The 17,018-nt window shown below is 43.0% G+C and overlaps 2 protein-coding genes across 2 annotated transcripts in view; one reads left to right on the top strand and one right to left on the bottom strand.

Annotated features, from left to right (window-relative positions):
- LOC140203032 (cholesin-like) overlaps positions 1–17,018 on the bottom strand; it is a 436,104-nt gene that overhangs the window by 304,451 nt on the left and 114,635 nt on the right. The window lies entirely within an intron of this gene.
- Positions 11,125–17,018, top strand: part of gper1 (G protein-coupled estrogen receptor 1) — a 33,680-nt gene continuing 27,786 nt past the window's right edge. The window contains exon 1 of the mRNA XM_072269512.1: positions 11,125–11,182. The gene's annotated coding sequence lies outside the window, so the exon portion shown is untranslated. The remainder of the gene's footprint in view (positions 11,183–17,018) is intronic.

Raw genomic sequence — 17,018 nt, 5'->3', positions numbered from 1 at the left:
AGTTTTTTTATTTCATTTGTAAACATTTTTAATTTTGGGTCAATTTGCATTAAGGTGGAAACATCAGCACATGAATCAGAGATGGACTGTTAATATGCTCGTCAATGATTCAAAACACATCCACTGACACATCTTCTGAAGATGGGCACCATTTTGGAGGCTAAGGCTGGAATTTGAGCCTAAAGTTTGGTAGGGGAAATGGTGGGTAGCAGTTGGGGAATTTACTGTCATAATTATAAGAACAACTTAGAACAATATCATGACTGTTGGAATAGCAGAGAAAAGATGCCTACCTCAGAATTATTGTTGGCATTTCTAGTATTGTGGCAAGTGCACTGTAATCTCACTCATTAATCCCTGGCTTCTCCCTTGACTTATTTCACAGGTCCTTCCCCAGAGTGGGAACCAAAATTAAACCCACCTGTGGATTCCCCACGATCATCCTCACCTTATAACAGATCTAATTGGATCCATGATGCCAAATTAATACATATATCCTTTCATAGAGTTTCTTTTTTTTTGCTCCTGAAGTGGCATCTGAGAAATAAATTAAATATGGAATCAGGAACTAAGCCTCGGTACAGAATCACACAGCACAGAAACTGGCCCTTCGGCTGTCCATCATTTTTTATTCTCCACACACTTCATTCAACAGCCCCAAGATTCAATCATTCCCCAACACACCAGGGGCATCTTATTGTACACGTCTTTAGGATGCAGGTATAAAACAGAATCACAGGAAAATTGTGCAAACTCTACACAAGCAGCTCAGGAGATCAGAAATAAACCAGGCTGCTGGAGATGTGAGTCAGTACCTCAACTAGTTGCATCTCTCACCTGTCAACTACTTTCTACCTGGTTACACAAATTTTACAAAGCTTCTATTTTGTTACCATATTCGTGCCCAAATGTTGTCAAATGCAGCTGCATAGTTGGAACAAAACACGTTTTTTTCATCTTTGTGTGACACCTTCCAACTTCATTTTTGGCTTCAGATCAGGCAGTGAGTTCAAATCCAATATCGGTGTTTGGTTCATTATCCACTCCCCAATTTCACCGCATTAAAGGAACAGTCTAAAGGCCCTTTACAAAGGAAAGTAAGAGGCTGAATGAAGTTGGTAGCCTAGCCAACATCAGTCCTCTTCAACTATCAATACCTAATAATCTTCAATGAGCTTGATAGCCATTTTATTTGATGTTTTTCAAAGTAATCCATTGAAAGAAGCTTCATTCAAGAACCATAAAGATATCCATTACAATAATATCTTCCATAATATCCACTGAAAAATTTGGCCAATGCAGCATTCTTTGAATAGAACGATTCATTCGAAAATCCTTTGTGGCCCTGGATTAGAGGTTTGAATGATTTTAGCCGAATTTCTCTGTATCAAAAACCATTCCCTTGGGTGAATCATTGATACTATCAGATATGTTTACATGTGCTACAGCATCTACTACTGTGCCTTAGTTAACTAACAAAAAAGTTTTCCGTTGGTGGATTTCAGTACTGGCTCTCTCCATTTTGAATAGAAGGGGGTCGGTATATCACCACCTACTCCAACAGCCTCCAATACAGACGTATGGTCAGTCTACAGGACAGTGAACATACAAAGCTCATCTAGCCTGAACAGTATCCTCAGATCTTGTGCCAATCAGCTGACAGGGATATGTGCAGACATTTTTAACCTCTCCCTGCTTCAGGATTCCACCTGCTTTAAGAAGACCATTATCATCCTGGTAACTAACGAAAATAAAGAAATGTGCCTTAATGACTACCACTCTGTGACTCTGACCTCCACCAACAACAGAAATTCTTTGAGAGATTGTTCATTACACACATAAATTCCAGACTTCAAGACAACCTTGATCCACTGCAAGTTGCCTACTGCCAAAACAGGTCTGTGACTGATACCATCTCATTGGCCTTACACTCATTTCTGGAGCATCTGGACAATAAAGATACCCATGTTAGATTATTATTCATTGTGCACCTCGTAGCGTAATTGTTAGTGCGATGCTATTGCAGCTCGGGGCTTTCCGCAATATGGAGTTCAATTCTGCACATTGTCTGTGAGAAGTTCGACATTCTCCCCATGAACTGCGTGGGTATCCTCCCACAGTCCAAAGATTCACAGGTTAGCAGGTGGGCAGTGTGGCTCAAAGATGCACAGGTTAGCAGGCTAATTGGCCATTGTAAGTTGTCCTGCAATTAGGCAAGTGTTAAGTAGGCAGGTTGCTGGGCAGTGTGGCTCATTGAGCTGGAAGGGCCTGTTCTTCACTCCATCTCTAAATAAATATATAAACTATTGACTGCAGATCCGGCTTCAATATCATAATTCCGAGCAAATTCATCACCAAACTCTGGACCTTGGGAACTAACACCTCCCTTTGCAACTGGACCCTTGACTTCCTAACCAATAGACCATAATCAGTAAGGATAGGCAGCAATACCTCTGCCATGATTATTCTCAGCACCAGTGCTCCACAAAGCTGTGTCCTCAGCTCCTTACTCTACTTGTCCACTCATCACTACCTGGCCAGTTTCTATTGTCACTCCATCTATAACTTTGCAAATGGCACCATTGTAGTGGGGCATTCTTTAAATAACAACGAGCCAGAGTACAGGAAGGAGATAGAGAACTTAGTGACATGGTGTTATGACAACAGAAGTCAGAAGAGCTCCTCATTGACCTCAAGAAGGGGATGATGCACATGTTCTTGCTACATTAATGGTGTTGAGGTTGAAAAGTTTGAGAACTTCATGTTCTTGAGCATGAACATCACAAATAGACTGTCCTGCACTAACTACATAGTTGTCTTGGCCAAGAAATCTCACAAATACCTCTACTTCCTCAAGAGGCTAAAGAAATTTTGCATCTTCCCACTGAACCTCGTCAATTTTATAAAATGATGTTCGTAGAAGATATCCCATCTGGAAGTATAACAGCCAAGCATGGCAACTGCTCTGCTCGTTATCGGAATAAACTGCAGAGGGCTATCAACACAGCTCTCTGAACATCTGGACAGTAAACATCCATACATCAGTATGCTGTTTATCAATTAGAGCTTGGCATTTAACACCATCATCTGCTCAAAGCTAATCAGTAAACTTCAAGACCTGGGCCTCAATACCCCCTTGTGCAATTGGATCCCAGATTTCCTCTCTTGTAGACCCCAGTCAGTTCAGATTGGCAAAAACATCTCCTCCACATTCTCCATTAGCACAGGCGCACCACAGGGATGCGTGCTTAGCCCCCTGCTCTACTCGCTTTACGCTTATGACTGTGTGGCTAGGTACAGCTCCAACACTATATACAAGTTCGCTGACGACACCACTGTTATAGGCTGTATCAAAGGGGTTGATGAATCAGCACACAGGAGGGAGACTAAAAAATTGGCTGAGTAGTGTAATAACCACAACTTCTCACTCAACATCAAAAAGTAGACTTCAGGAGAGCAAAACCAGAGGTCCATGAGCCAGTAATCATCAGAGGATCAGAGGTGGAGAGAGTAATTACTTTAAATTCCTGGGTGTCACTATTTCAGAGGACCTGTCCTGGACCCATCATATAAATATTATTGCGAAGAAAGCACATCAGCGCCTCTAATTCCTCGGGAGTCTGTGGAGGTTTGGCATGTCATCGAAATCCTTGGCAAACTTCTATAGATGTGTGATGGAAAGTGCGCTGACTGGTTATATTACAGCCAAGTATGTGAACACCAATGCCTTTGGACAGAAAAGCCTACAAAAAGTAGTAGATTCAGCCCAGTACATCACAGGTAAAACTCTCCCAACCATTGAGCACATCTACATGAAACATTGCTATAAAAAAGCAGCATCCACCATCAAAGGTCCTATCCACCTAGGCATTGCTCTTTTCTCGCTGCTGCCATCAGGTAGAAGGTACAAGTGCCTCAGGACTTGCACCACCAGGTTCAAGAACAGTTACTACCCCTCAACTGTCAGGCTCTGGAAGCTATTTATTTACATCTGCATTTGCACAGTTTGTTTACAGTTTACAGTTATTGTTCTATAGATTTGCTAAGTATGCTCACAGAAAAGGAATCTCAGGGTTGTTTGTGGTGGCATGTATGTACTCTGATAATAAATGTTACTTCCAACTTTGAACAGTTCACCACATCACAGAAAGAAACATCCCCTCTCCTCCATGGACTATGCCTATATTCTTACTGTGTCAGTAAAGCAGCCAGCATTATCAAACACTCCACCTCCTCGGACATTCTCTCTTCTCCACTCTTTCATCAGAGAGCAGATACAAAAGTCCACCAGGCTCAAGGGCAGCTTTGACCCTGCTGTTTAAGACTTCTTGAATCATTCCCTAGTATGATAAGATTGCCTCTTGACCCCATCAGTCCACCTCATTATGATCTTGCACCATATTGTTTACCTGCACTGCACTTTCTCTGCATCTCTCACACCTTATTCTGTATTCTGTTATTGCTTTACTTTGTTCTGCCTCAATGCACAGTGTAACAATTTGATCTTGCTTACTTTCACTAGCGATTGCTCCATATACATATCTTTGTATCTTTCAGTACTGAAAACTCCCAACGGATCTTGTAAACACCTTTAGAAAAGGTTCTATGTTGTAAGATGTCAGATTTTGAGTTTATGTTTCCTCAGTCTCCAATCAGAAGAAAATGATCTTCTGTGTCATTTACTGAATGTTTTTATTTTGAGATCTCAATCAGATCATCCGCAATAGTCCACATTCACAAAATAAAAGCCAACCTTGTACAATCTTATATCTCCCAGTCCCAGTACCCTTCTGGGGAAGCTGCTTTATCCCCCTTTATCTGTCATTCCCGAGATGTGCTGCCGTCCAAGTGAGTCCAACCAGGGCTTCATACCACAGTGTTATTCACCTTGTCATCTACACGATAAAGAACCAATGTTCCATTCAACACTTTGGATTGTCTACTGGGATACAGTATAGTGCGATATTGAATACAGTGTTTATAAAAAGTATTCATCCCCCTTGGAAGTTTTCATGTTTTATAGTTTTATAACATTGAATCACAGTGGATTTTATTTGGCTTTTTTGACACTGATCAACAAAAAAAGACTCTTTCATGTTAAAGTGAAACCAGATCTCTACAAAGTGATCTAAATTCATTACAAATATAAAGCACAAAATAATTGATTGCATAATTAAGTATTTCGATCACCTTCAAGTCAGTATTTAGAAGATGCACCTTTGGCAGCAATTACAGCCTTGAGTCTGTGTGGATAGGTCTCTATCAGCTTTGCACATCTGGACACCGCAATTTTTCCCCATTCTTCTTTACAAAACTGCTCAAGCTCTGTCAGATTGCATGGGGATCGTGAGTGAACAGCCCTTTTCAAGTCCAGCCACAAATTCTCAATTGGATTGAGGTCTGGACTCTGACTTGGCCACTCTTGGACATTAACTTTGTTGTTTTTAAACCATTCCTGTGTAGCTTTGGCTTTATGCTTGGGGTCATTGTCTTGCTGGAAAACAAACCTTCTCCCAAGTCACAGATCTCTTGCAGACTACTCCAGGATTTCCCTGTATTTTGCTGCATTCATTTTACCCTCTACCTCCACAAGCCTTCCAGGGCCTGCTGTAGTGAAGCATCCCCACAGTATGAAGCAGCCACCACTATGCTTCATGGTAGGTATGGTGCATTTTTGATGATGTGTAGAGTTTGGCTTACACCAAATGTAGCATTTAGTTTGATGGGCAAAAAGCACAATTTTGGTTTCATTAGACCATTGAACCTTCTTCCATCTGAGTTCAGAGTCTCCCACATGCTTACTGGCAAACTCTAGCTAAGACTTCCATAGTTTTTTTTCCAACCTTGGCATTCTCTTTGCCTCTCTCCCATAAAGCTGCGACTGGTGAAGCACCTGAGCAACAGTTGTATGTGCAGTCTCTCCCATCTCAGCCACTGAAGCTTGTAACTCCTTCAGCGTTGTCATAGGCCTCTTAGTGGCCTCCCTCACTAGTCCCCTTCTTGCATGGTCACTCAGTTTTTGAGGACTGCTCTAGGCTAATTTACAGCTGTGTCATATTCTTTCCATTTCTTGATGACTGACTTAACAGTACTCCAAGGGATATTCAATGACTTGGACATTGTCTTGTATCCATCTCCTATCTTGTGCTTTTCAATAACCTATTTGCAGAGTTGCTTGGAGTGTTCTTTTGTCTTCATGGTGTAGTTTTTGCCAGTACACTGACTCACCAGCAGTTGGACCTTCCAGATACAGGTGTATTTTTACTACAATCAATTGAAACCATCTGGAGAAATTTCTGAAATGCCCGTTAGCTGCTATCGTTACTGTGTGGTTGGGAATCTTTCGGAGGGTAGGCCTCAAAATCCCCGGCCTTGCCTGCTTTTGGCAACCGAGAAGGAGGTCGAATCGTTCGGACAGAGATGGCGCTCAGTACTCGGTGTCGGACAGCTGATCAGTGCTCGAAGTTTTCGGATAACTCAGAGTCGGATTGTGGTCGGCATGGCAGGGAGAGTTTTTCTTCCTTCTCCCGTCTGCGTGAGATGTGGGACGTTTGAGAAACTTTGAACTTACTGTGCTCATGGACTTCTTCATCAAGTTATGGTATTGTTGCACTATTTGTAACTATATGTTATAATTATGGGTTTTGTCAGTTTTTTCAGTCTTGGCCTGTCCTGTGTTTTGTGATACCACACCGGAGGAAATATTGTATCATTTCTTAATGCATGCATTACTAAATGACAATAAAAGAGGACTATGCGTCTTCATAATCTAAAAAAAACACCTTGACTGCCCACAGATCTCCATTTAACCAATTATGTGTCTTCTAAAATAAATTGGCTGCACCAAGTGATGATTCGGTGTGCCATATTAAAGGGGTGAATACTTACGCAATCGATTATTTTGTGTTTTATATTTGTAACTAATTTAGATCACTTTGTAGAGATCTGTTTTCACTTTGACATGGAAAGTCTTTTTCTGTTGATCAGTGTCAAAAAAGACACATTAAATCCGCTGTGATTCAATGTTGTAAAATTATAAAACATGAAAACTTCCAAGGGGGCAGTGAATACTTTCTATAGGCACTGTATGTCTTTCTTCAAAGCTAAACACACTTTTTAAATGACAAATACAGCCATTAACTTCAATACACTAAATTTGGGTTTCCAGATGAAAGCTTGATTAATGAGACAACGGAGGTGTTTACAAGGCCCATAAGCGTAATAAATTGGTGACGATTACATGCGCACTTCTTGCCAGTCTAACTCCTTAGGAACACACCTAGCAGAAAGTTGGTTTACATATTTTGTCACTTACATGAAAAATATCCTGGATCACTTATCTACTGCAGAAATGACTTCAAAACTTCCAAAACTTCAGAACAGTTTAAAAGTTACAATTGAATGCATACAACGCAGAGGAGAATACCATTGATGCATAAAGGTAACAATTAAATAAATACTATAAGAAGAAAGGGATAGGCCGTTATGTTGACAGCATTAGACCGAGAAAGGAACGTATAAACAGCAGGATAGAACTCATAGGTCAAATGCCCTGGTTCTCTGTTGCTCATTTCTCAACGTTAATTTTCTTAGATCAACAATGTTCTTTTCTCAGTACTGGATATTGTTTACAACAGTCAGATGATATAAGCACGATGCACCGTTTGAGCAAAATTGCACTGAAACCATCAATTACTCTTGCCACCTCCACCAATGTTTGCCTGCTTATATGGCATTTTCCTGGCCTCGGGATATCCCAAAGTGTTATGGGTAGTTACTGTTGCACGGAAGGAAACCCGCTGGGTATTTGTGCATAACAGAGCCTTACAGATTGCAAAACAGTAGTATTACTAGATGATTTTATTTTATTAATTTGATTCATCACGTAACTCCAGATTAGAATATAAAAATAGGGGAAGCAGTCCATTCAATCCCAGAAAACCTACAAAAGCATTCGACAAGACTATATTGATCCGCACTATATACAGTATATCCAAATCCCCTTGCTCAACAAGTATTCATTAATTTATAGATTTTGGCTTATTCTTAAACAAAAGCAAAATTGCTGTAAAAATTCAGGACAGGAAGCATCAGTGGAAAAATGCAGTCAAGAGTCAAACGATAGTTTTATAGCTTCTTTACAATATCAGTTTCTACCCCTTCCCTTTTCCATTCTGTTTATCTTTTCTCTAAGAAAGAGGGGGGATATTTACAACGACAATGGCCCTTTGACTGCTAAATGATACACAGAACAAGAAGGGAGCACTGAGGAGAAAGTCAGAATTCTCAAAAATTAGCATTTGTCATCACACAGGTTGCAAACAAATCTCAGATCACAGTACAACTTGCTACCAGCTTGATTCACTGGATTGCACTCTCAGAATGTCAGATTCCACCTTCGCTCCAGAGCATTAAGCAGGCACTTCCTTGCTATACCAAAACACTGCCGCACTATCACCAGTACCAGCATTAGAATGAGACAGAAAACTGAACCTTCCTATGCATAAAATAATCATGATTTTTTTTCAAAGAAGAGAAGGCAATTATTCTTGGTGTCCTGACAAATATTAATCCTTCAGCCAACATCTGGGTACTAACGCAATGTTCTCTGTGGGGTCTTCCTATAGACAAATTAATCATTGTGTTTCCCTGCATTACAATACATACTATCCCTCAATTAGGTTTTACTGAGGGAATGAAAGGCACTATACAAATGCAGGTCTTTTCATGCCCTGCATTCTCCATTATGAGCCTTTGCTACCCTAATGAATATAAGAACAAGCAGAAGCTATTTAAGCTGTTTCACAGTTTCATAAGTCATTTTGTCCATCTAGGTATTCCTGCCATAATGTGTGTGCGCACACATGTGAGTCACATTACGTAGTCAATGTCCAAGTACAGGCATCTGTTAGACTGCAGCCTTGTGCAAGGGACTGCAAAGATGCCGTGTAAACCGTGAAATCACCGTGTAAACCCTGTAAAATCGGTGAAAATCAAAAATCAAAGACACTTCCTCACAGACAACCTGCCAACTTCCAGTCTGCAGGAGCTGAAAAGCGACCATAACTTTAAGCAACACACATAAAAAGTGACAGGTAGCATCTCTAGCAAGAGGTATAGTCAACGTTTCGGGCCGAGAGCCTTCGTCAGGACTAATTGAAAGAAGAGCTAGTAAGAGATTTGAAAGTGGGAGGGGGAGGGGGAGATCCGAAATGATAGGAGAAAACTGGAGGGGTAGGGATGGAGCCAAGAGCTGGACAGCTGATTGGCAAAAGGAATATGAGAGGATAATGGGACAGGAGGCCCAGGGAGAAAGAAAAGTGGGAGGGGGGAATCCCAGAGAATGGGCAAGGGGTATAGTGAGAGGGACAGAGGGAGAAAAAGGAGAGAGAGAAACAGAAAGTGTATATAAATGAATAAATAAATAACAGATGGGGTACGAGGGGGAGGCGGGGTATTAGCAGAAGTCTGAGAAGTCCATGTTCATGTCATCAGGTTTGAGGCTACCCAGACGGAATATAAGGTGTTGCTCCTCCAACCTGAGTGTGGCTTCATCTTTACAGTAGAGGAGGCTGTGGATAGACATATCAGAAAGGGAATGGGATGTGGAATTAAAATGTGTGGCCACTGGGAGATCCTGCTTTCTCTGGCGGACAGAGCGTAGATGTTCAGCGAAACGATCTTCCAGCCTGTGTCGGGTCTCGCCAATATATAGAAGGCTGCATCGGGAGACCGGACGCAGTATATCACCCCAGCCGACTCACAGGTGAAGTGTCGCCTCACCTGGAAGGACTGTCTGAGGCCCTGCATGGTGGTAAGGGAGGAAGTGTAAGGGCATGTGTAGCACTTGTTCCACTTACAAGGATAAGTGCCGGGAGGGAGATCGGTGGGGAGGGATGTGGGGGATGAATGGACAAGGGAGTCGCGTAGGGAGCAATCCCTGCGGAAAGCAGAGAGGGGGGAAGAAACTTTAACTTTGAGGCTGTCCTCAAGTTCACCATCGCTGGAACATCTTTGAAGGATTCGTAGCAGACATTGGCGAAGGGAATGGTAAACTCCTTCAAAGCCTTTAGTCAGTTGCACAAAAGAGACGTGAAAATCAAGGCATCACACTCAGCATAAAGTTTTTCACCACAGGAAATTGTGACACCTGCTTTAGTGGCATAGAGTATATACAACAGACACAGGAGAGGTATAGCCACTCTGTGAAATCATTCAGACGCATTAAACGGATAGGAGAGCTAAGTACAGGTCAACACCCCACTGCTGAGACCCTGGTCATACTCAATCAGCTTCGTTGAGAAGCTATGTTGTTCCTATTGGTGCCTCCGTTTGGACACTGACTACCCTATGTCACAAACACACACATATTTAGACATGCAGGCTTAGAACAGGAAGACCAGGACCACACTCCTCAAACGCATACTCTATATTCCAAGCATTGTTACTAGACAAGGTCTAGCCTCCTAGAAGACTGCAACAAACAACTTGCTGGAGGGACTCAGGGGGTGGAGCAGCATTCATGGGGGAAAGGATTTGTTAGTGTTTTGAGTGAAAACGCTGCTCAAAGTGGAGTACTGATGGTACCGAGAATCCTATCAGAAGTCCAGCATAAGCAGCCTACCACTTCTCATCACCAGCCACCAACCCAAAGAAAAAACTTAAAAGTTGTTTTTGATTCAAGTCTGGAAATAACTTCTGTTTCTTCAGAGGATATTTCCTTAAAACAATACCATTCGCTTGGGAAAATGTATTCATAGGCAGTTATTTGAATAAATCCGGAATGGTCTGCTTGAAAGGACGGCTACTTTTCCTTTGACCCCTCGGTGCTAAGGCATGCCCCGATAACCTAGCCACTGCCATACAGTGCTTAATTTCGCTGTCGGTTTATTTGATTCGCCGCGCTTTGCGCCCTCTCTCCCGGCTGGATCTCAGTTATTGCACGGCAGGTGGCGTTAGCTTTGATCCAGGAACCTTCATTTGCGCCCGATCTCCGCACAGCGTGGAGGAGATCAGAATAAAACACAAACTGGAGTTTCGGAGAGAAGACAAAGGTAATGACTCTTCACAGCCGAGCCTTTTCTTCAGGGGAAAACTGCGAGCGGGAGGCTGAATTAACAGGTACCATTGCAAAGGTTGGTCTGCCGTGCAGTCTGCGCCCAGTTCTGCAGTGATGTTACTGGTAGGTGTGCTAAAATTCAATGGACAATACAGCACCAGTGTTTGGAAGTAGTCTTATGGTCGGGTTTGTAAAGGCTGTGTTGGGGATAAATGTATACCAGTTTATGTTGTTTCCGGAGCAGAACGCTAATCGGGCTTTGTAGGCTTTTCTCTGCTATTTCGCCCTACATCCCCACCCCAACCTCTCACACCGTGGCAGAGATTTCTTTCAGTCACTGAACGTGTGGTGTTCGCGGCTTAATAAACTCTGTGCGACCTCGGGTGGACTGCAGGGGCATTGTGTGGACATTCAATCAGAGGTGTCAAGACAAGGCGGGTAATTAACATTCAAGAAGTGTTAACCTTTTCCCTAAATAAGTCGCAGTAGGTAGCATTAACAAATGTTTTTTTCCCCTGTCACCGCCAGTAGATAATAAATTAAGAGCCCCAAGGGACCCTCAGTAAACCGGGGACCGTCCAGCCTAAAGCTCGCTCGTCTTCAAGACCTAAGCAGTTATATTTGATAAATGTGTCTATCAATTATTCATAGACCACATCGAACAACTAAAAAAAAACTCTCTTTCTGCAGCTACTGAGCACCGCGCCTTAATCTGGCCGGTTTCACTGGAATTAATTGTTCCCCAGCGCTGAAATGAATTTTCGCGTTCAATTTCTACAGTCTTCCAAAGCAATCAAGAAACCTGGAGGAGCTTTACAGAAGCAGGTTTCAAACAAACAAAAATACACAAAGCCACAAAAGTTGACCAGCTTTCCTCTAAGACCCATTTCATGGTCAAAGAGATAGAACGTGGTAGACAGCCAACCACAGCGGCCAGTGAAAGGGGATTTCAGGCTGAGTCTAAGAAGCTGAAAGCATTTTCACCAGTGACAAAATAATAGGTGGATTCTCAAGAGGGCAAGGAACACAGAATTTGGAAAAGAGTACAAAGATGGAGTGGAAGGGGATGTAAAGACATGCAAGGGTTGAAGCATATTTCAAACAGCAAGGTGTTACTTTACCAGGAGCAACCCCAGGATCATGGGTGAACAGGATTCTGCACATTAGGAAACTACAGCTGAGCTTGGAATGTCCTCAAAGTGACAGAACCCTTGGTGTTGATAGGCAAAGAGCTGGCATGGTGGGCTGTTGGATCGTTTTCTACAACATACAGCTCCGCAACACCAATTTAAATTTCAGCACTAATACAGATAAATCACAAGACAGATTTTCTGCAGTCTGTCCTATCGGCAATCTACCTTATTGTAGTACGTCATATTTTCATATACCTCAGTTGAGCCACCCTTTTAATTTCCTCATTCCACAGACAACAGACCCAGCCTCTCAAATTTGTCCTCATAAAAAGAGAAAATTTTTCACTCCTGGCAACATCCTGGTGAATCTTATCTGCACCCTCTCCAACAGGTATCACATCTTTCCTACAGCATGGTGATCGGTACTACAGGTAGGACTCCACCTGAGGTCTAACGAAGAGGATGAACTCCCTACTCACGTACTGAATGCCCTGATTAATCATACCCAGTATCTCATATGCCTTCATAACCATACTATTTACCTGCACTGCCACAGTCAAGTCTCTCGTTGGCATAATATTGTTGCTGGTCGCCTCAAAATGGTGTGAGGCACTGATTCAACTCTTGCTTCATTTATGTCCCTGTCTTGCTCATGTCCATTAGACAAACAGGTCAGTTGTAGGGCATTTTCTACACTTTGTGGCAGGTGAGAATTAAAGCAATGCAAAACGTTGGAGAAAAGGAACATGCTAACCTATCCAAAAACACAACTACATTCCCATCACAGGGTAAAGCGCTTGTTATCATGACTCATAACTTCAGGTCTTCCAAAACATTTAACAGCCAATGTGATATATTTGAAGTGTTGTTGCTATAATGCAACTAGCATTATGAATGACTAGAACAGCCTCTATTCTCGTGTGATAGCCGAATTGCTTGCTGGTAGACGAGGAGGAAACAGGGTGACAAACGATTACTGAGTTTGAGATAAATGTGGAACAGCTTATGTAACATGCAACCTACGTCAAGGGTTTCTAATTCTCCATAATTTCTAGCAGTCTCCAGAAACAAATGATTAATTTCCTGTACTATAGTCAATCTGGGGGAAAAAACAGCACGTTTTTCTTAAATATTGCTTTCTTACTTTCACTTGTTGCTTATTATTAAAATAAGAGATGGGGAAAATGACTGATAGTCTAGGAATAATCAAATCATTTAGCAAGGAAATTGTCCACTTTCTGATGGGTGTGGACAATGCATACTTGCTTAGGATGGGCACATTGAATAACCATGCAGGACAAAGGGTTGAAGGCGAGACAAACATTGGCCAGAATTACCAAATTCTGTGGCACTTTCCAGTAAAAAAAATTAACTCTAAATAATTCTAACATGCAGATGTTCAAATATTCTTTGAAGCACCATTATGTCCAACTAAGAGTGGCAAAGGCCATATTTTATCATCCCGTCTAGCAGTGTAGCATCCTCTATGTGCTACCCCCGTGTCATGCCAGACTTTTCTGCCAAGGCTCTGGAATCAGACTTCAACTACTACCTACTATATTAACCAGAATCTCCAGAAGAGATTGACCAATGTAGTGGATGGACCATTAGAGGCCAGAACCACATGCTACAACCTCCAACAGCAAGTACAACAAAAGATGTCAAGTGACAAATAACAATACTTTAGTGAAGTTTTTCTTTTACTTACTGGTATCACAATGCACAAAGTTGAATAGATGTGTTGTAATGTTATTACATTACAAATACTGACTATAATTTCAGGTTATAAGGCAAACATTATGTTTAATGAGAGACTTGAAAGTGGTAGTGCAGGTAAATAGTATGGTTAAGAAGGCTTATGAGGTACTGGGCATGATTAATCAGGGCATTCAATACACAAGTAGGGAGTTTATGCTCTTAGTCAGACCCCAGGTGGAGTTATTACTTGCAGTTCTGATCACCATACTGTAGGAAAGATGGGATACCTGCTAGAGAGTGTGCAGATATGATTCACCAGGATGTTGCCAAGAGTGGAGAATTTTTTTAAAAATGAGGACAAATTGGAGAGGCTGGATCTGTTGTCCATGGAATGAGGAAGTTAAAAGAGGACACAACTGAGCTATATAAAATTATGAGGGATATTGATAAGGTAGCCTGCCTATAGGAGAGACTGCAGAAAGCACTTCCCCACATTAGTCAAGTCAAGTCATTTTCTATTGTCATTTCGACCATAACTGCTGGTACAGTACACAGTAAAAACAAGACAACATTTTTCAGGATCATGGTGCTACATGAAACAATACAAAAACTACACTGAACTATGTAAAAACAACACAAAGACTACACTAGACTACAGACCTAGCCAGGACTGCATAAAGTGCACAAAACAGTGCAGGCATTACAATAAATAATAAACAAGACAATAGGGCAGTAGGTTGGTGTCAGTCCAGGCTCTGGGTATTGAGCAGTCTGATGGCCTGGGGGAAGAAACTGTTTTATAGTCTGGTCGTGAGAGCCCGAATGCTTTGGTTCCTTTTGCCAGATGGCAGGAGGGAGAAGAGTTTGTATGAGGGGTGCGTGGGGTCCTTCATAATGCTGTTTGCTTTACAGATGCAGCGTGTGGTGTAGATGTCTGTAATGACGGGAAGAGAGACCTCGATGATCTTCTCAGCTGACCTCACTATCCGCTGCAGGGTCTTGCAATCCGAGATGGTGCAATTTTTAGATTATGAAGACACGCATTCCTCTTTTATTGTCATTTAGTAATATTTCCGCACCAGGCAGTGATGCAGCTGCTCAGGATGCTCTCAATGCAACCTCTATAGAATGTAGTAAGGATGAGGGGTGGGAGATGGATTTTTCTCAGCCTTCACAGGAAGTAGAGATGCTGCTGGGCTTTCTTTGCTATGGAGCTGGTGTTGAGGGACCAGGTGGGATTCTCCACCAGGTGAACACCAAGAAATTTGGTGCTCTTAACAATCTCTACGTTGAAGTTGTCGATGTTCAGCGGAGAGTGGTCGCTCTGTGTCCTCCTGAAGTCAACAACCATCTCTTTAGTTTTGTTCACATTCAGAGAAAGGTTGTCAGCTCTGCACCAGTCTGTTAGTTGCTGCACCTCCTCTCTGTATGCTGACTCATCATTCTTGCTGATGAGACCCACCACGGTCGTGTCATCGGCGAACTTGATGATGTGGTTTGAGTTGTGTGTTGCAGCACAATCGTGGGTCAGCAGGGTGAACAGCAGTGGACTGAGCACACAGCCCTGGGGGGCCCCCGTGCTCAGTGTGATGGTGTTGGAGATGCTGTTTCCAATTCGGACTGACTGAGGTCTCCCAGTCAGGAGTTCTAGGATCCAGTTGCAGAGGGAGGTGTTCAGGCCCAGTAGGCTCAGCGATCCAATTAGTTTCTGAGAAATGATTGTGTTGAATGCTGAACTGAAGTCTATGAACAGCATTCAAACGTACGTGTCTTTTTTGTCCAGGTGGGTTAGGGCCAGGTGGAGGGTGATGCCAATGGCATCGTCTGTTGAACGGTTGGGAACTGCAGGGGGTCCAGTGAGGGGGGCAGCAGGGTCTCGATGTGCCTCATGATGAGCCTCTCGAAACACTTCATGATGATGGATGTGAGTGCGACGGGACGGTAGTCACTAAGGCAGGATACTGAAAACTTCTTTGGCACTGGGACGATAGTGGCGGCTTTAAAGCACATAGGAACAACGGCACTGCTCAGGGAGATGTTGAAGATGTCAGTGAGAATCTCTGTTAGCTGGTCTGCACATCCTCTAACCATTCTGCCAGGAATATTGTCTGGTCCAGCAGCCTTCCGTGGGTTGACCCTGCACAGGGTTCTCCTCACATCAGCCACGGTAAGACACAGCACCTGGTCATTTGAAAGAGGGGTGGTCTTCCTCGCCGCCACGTCATTTTCCGCCTCAAAACGAGCTTAGAAGTTGTTCAACGCCTCTGGGAGGGAGGCATCATCAGCACAGGCAGGTGGTGTTGTCTTGTAGTTGGTGATGTCCTGAATGCCCTTCCACATGTGCCGCGTGTCGCTGCTGTCCTGGAAGTGACTGTGGATTCACTGGGCGTCTGCACGCTTTGCCTCTCTGATGGCCCGGGACAGTTTGGCCCTCGCTGTTGTTAGGGCTGCCCTGTCACATGCTATGGAGGCGGAGTCACGGGTCCTCAGCAGCGCACGCACCTCCGCGGTCATCCATGGCTTCTGGTTAGCACGTGTAGTGATGGTCTTGGCTACAGTGACGTCATCAATGCACTTGCTGATGTAGCTAGTCACTGATGCCGTGTACTCCTCTAAGTTGGTAGAGTCGCCATCGGTTGCAGCCTCTCTGAATATGTGCCAGTCAGAGGATGCAAAGCAGTCTTGAAGAGCAGAGGTAAAAATAGAGGACGTAGCTTTAGGTAAAGCGTCAGAGATTTAGAGTGGATCCGAAAGGGGCCTTTTACACCTAGAAAGCTTTGATTATTGAGAATACACCATCAGAGAAAGCAGTGGAGGCAGAGGCACTGACAGCATTTAAGAAATGTCTAGACGAGCGCTTGAATTGCCCAGGCATAGAAAGCTACAGGCCAAGGGCTGGGTGATGGGACCAATACAGATGGATACCCAGTGGTCAGTGTGGATGTGGTGGACCGAATGGCCTTTTTCATGCTGTAAAACTCCATAATATTTAACTGTGATATAAATACTTCTTAATTATGTTAATCTCCTTACAAGACTACAAGATCAGATGGCAGAAGATGGGAAAGCATAGCAGTGGCTATGTCAGTGGACCAATTATACGGAGGTGTAAACCAATGATCCAGAAA

Source organism: Mobula birostris, chromosome 9 (assembly GCF_030028105.1).
Source record: "Mobula birostris isolate sMobBir1 chromosome 9, sMobBir1.hap1, whole genome shotgun sequence".
Classification (NCBI taxonomy): Eukaryota; Metazoa; Chordata; class Chondrichthyes; order Myliobatiformes; family Myliobatidae; genus Mobula; species Mobula birostris.
Note: the sequence above shows the minus strand (reverse complement) of the source record. Positions and strands in the feature narration are given on the sequence as shown.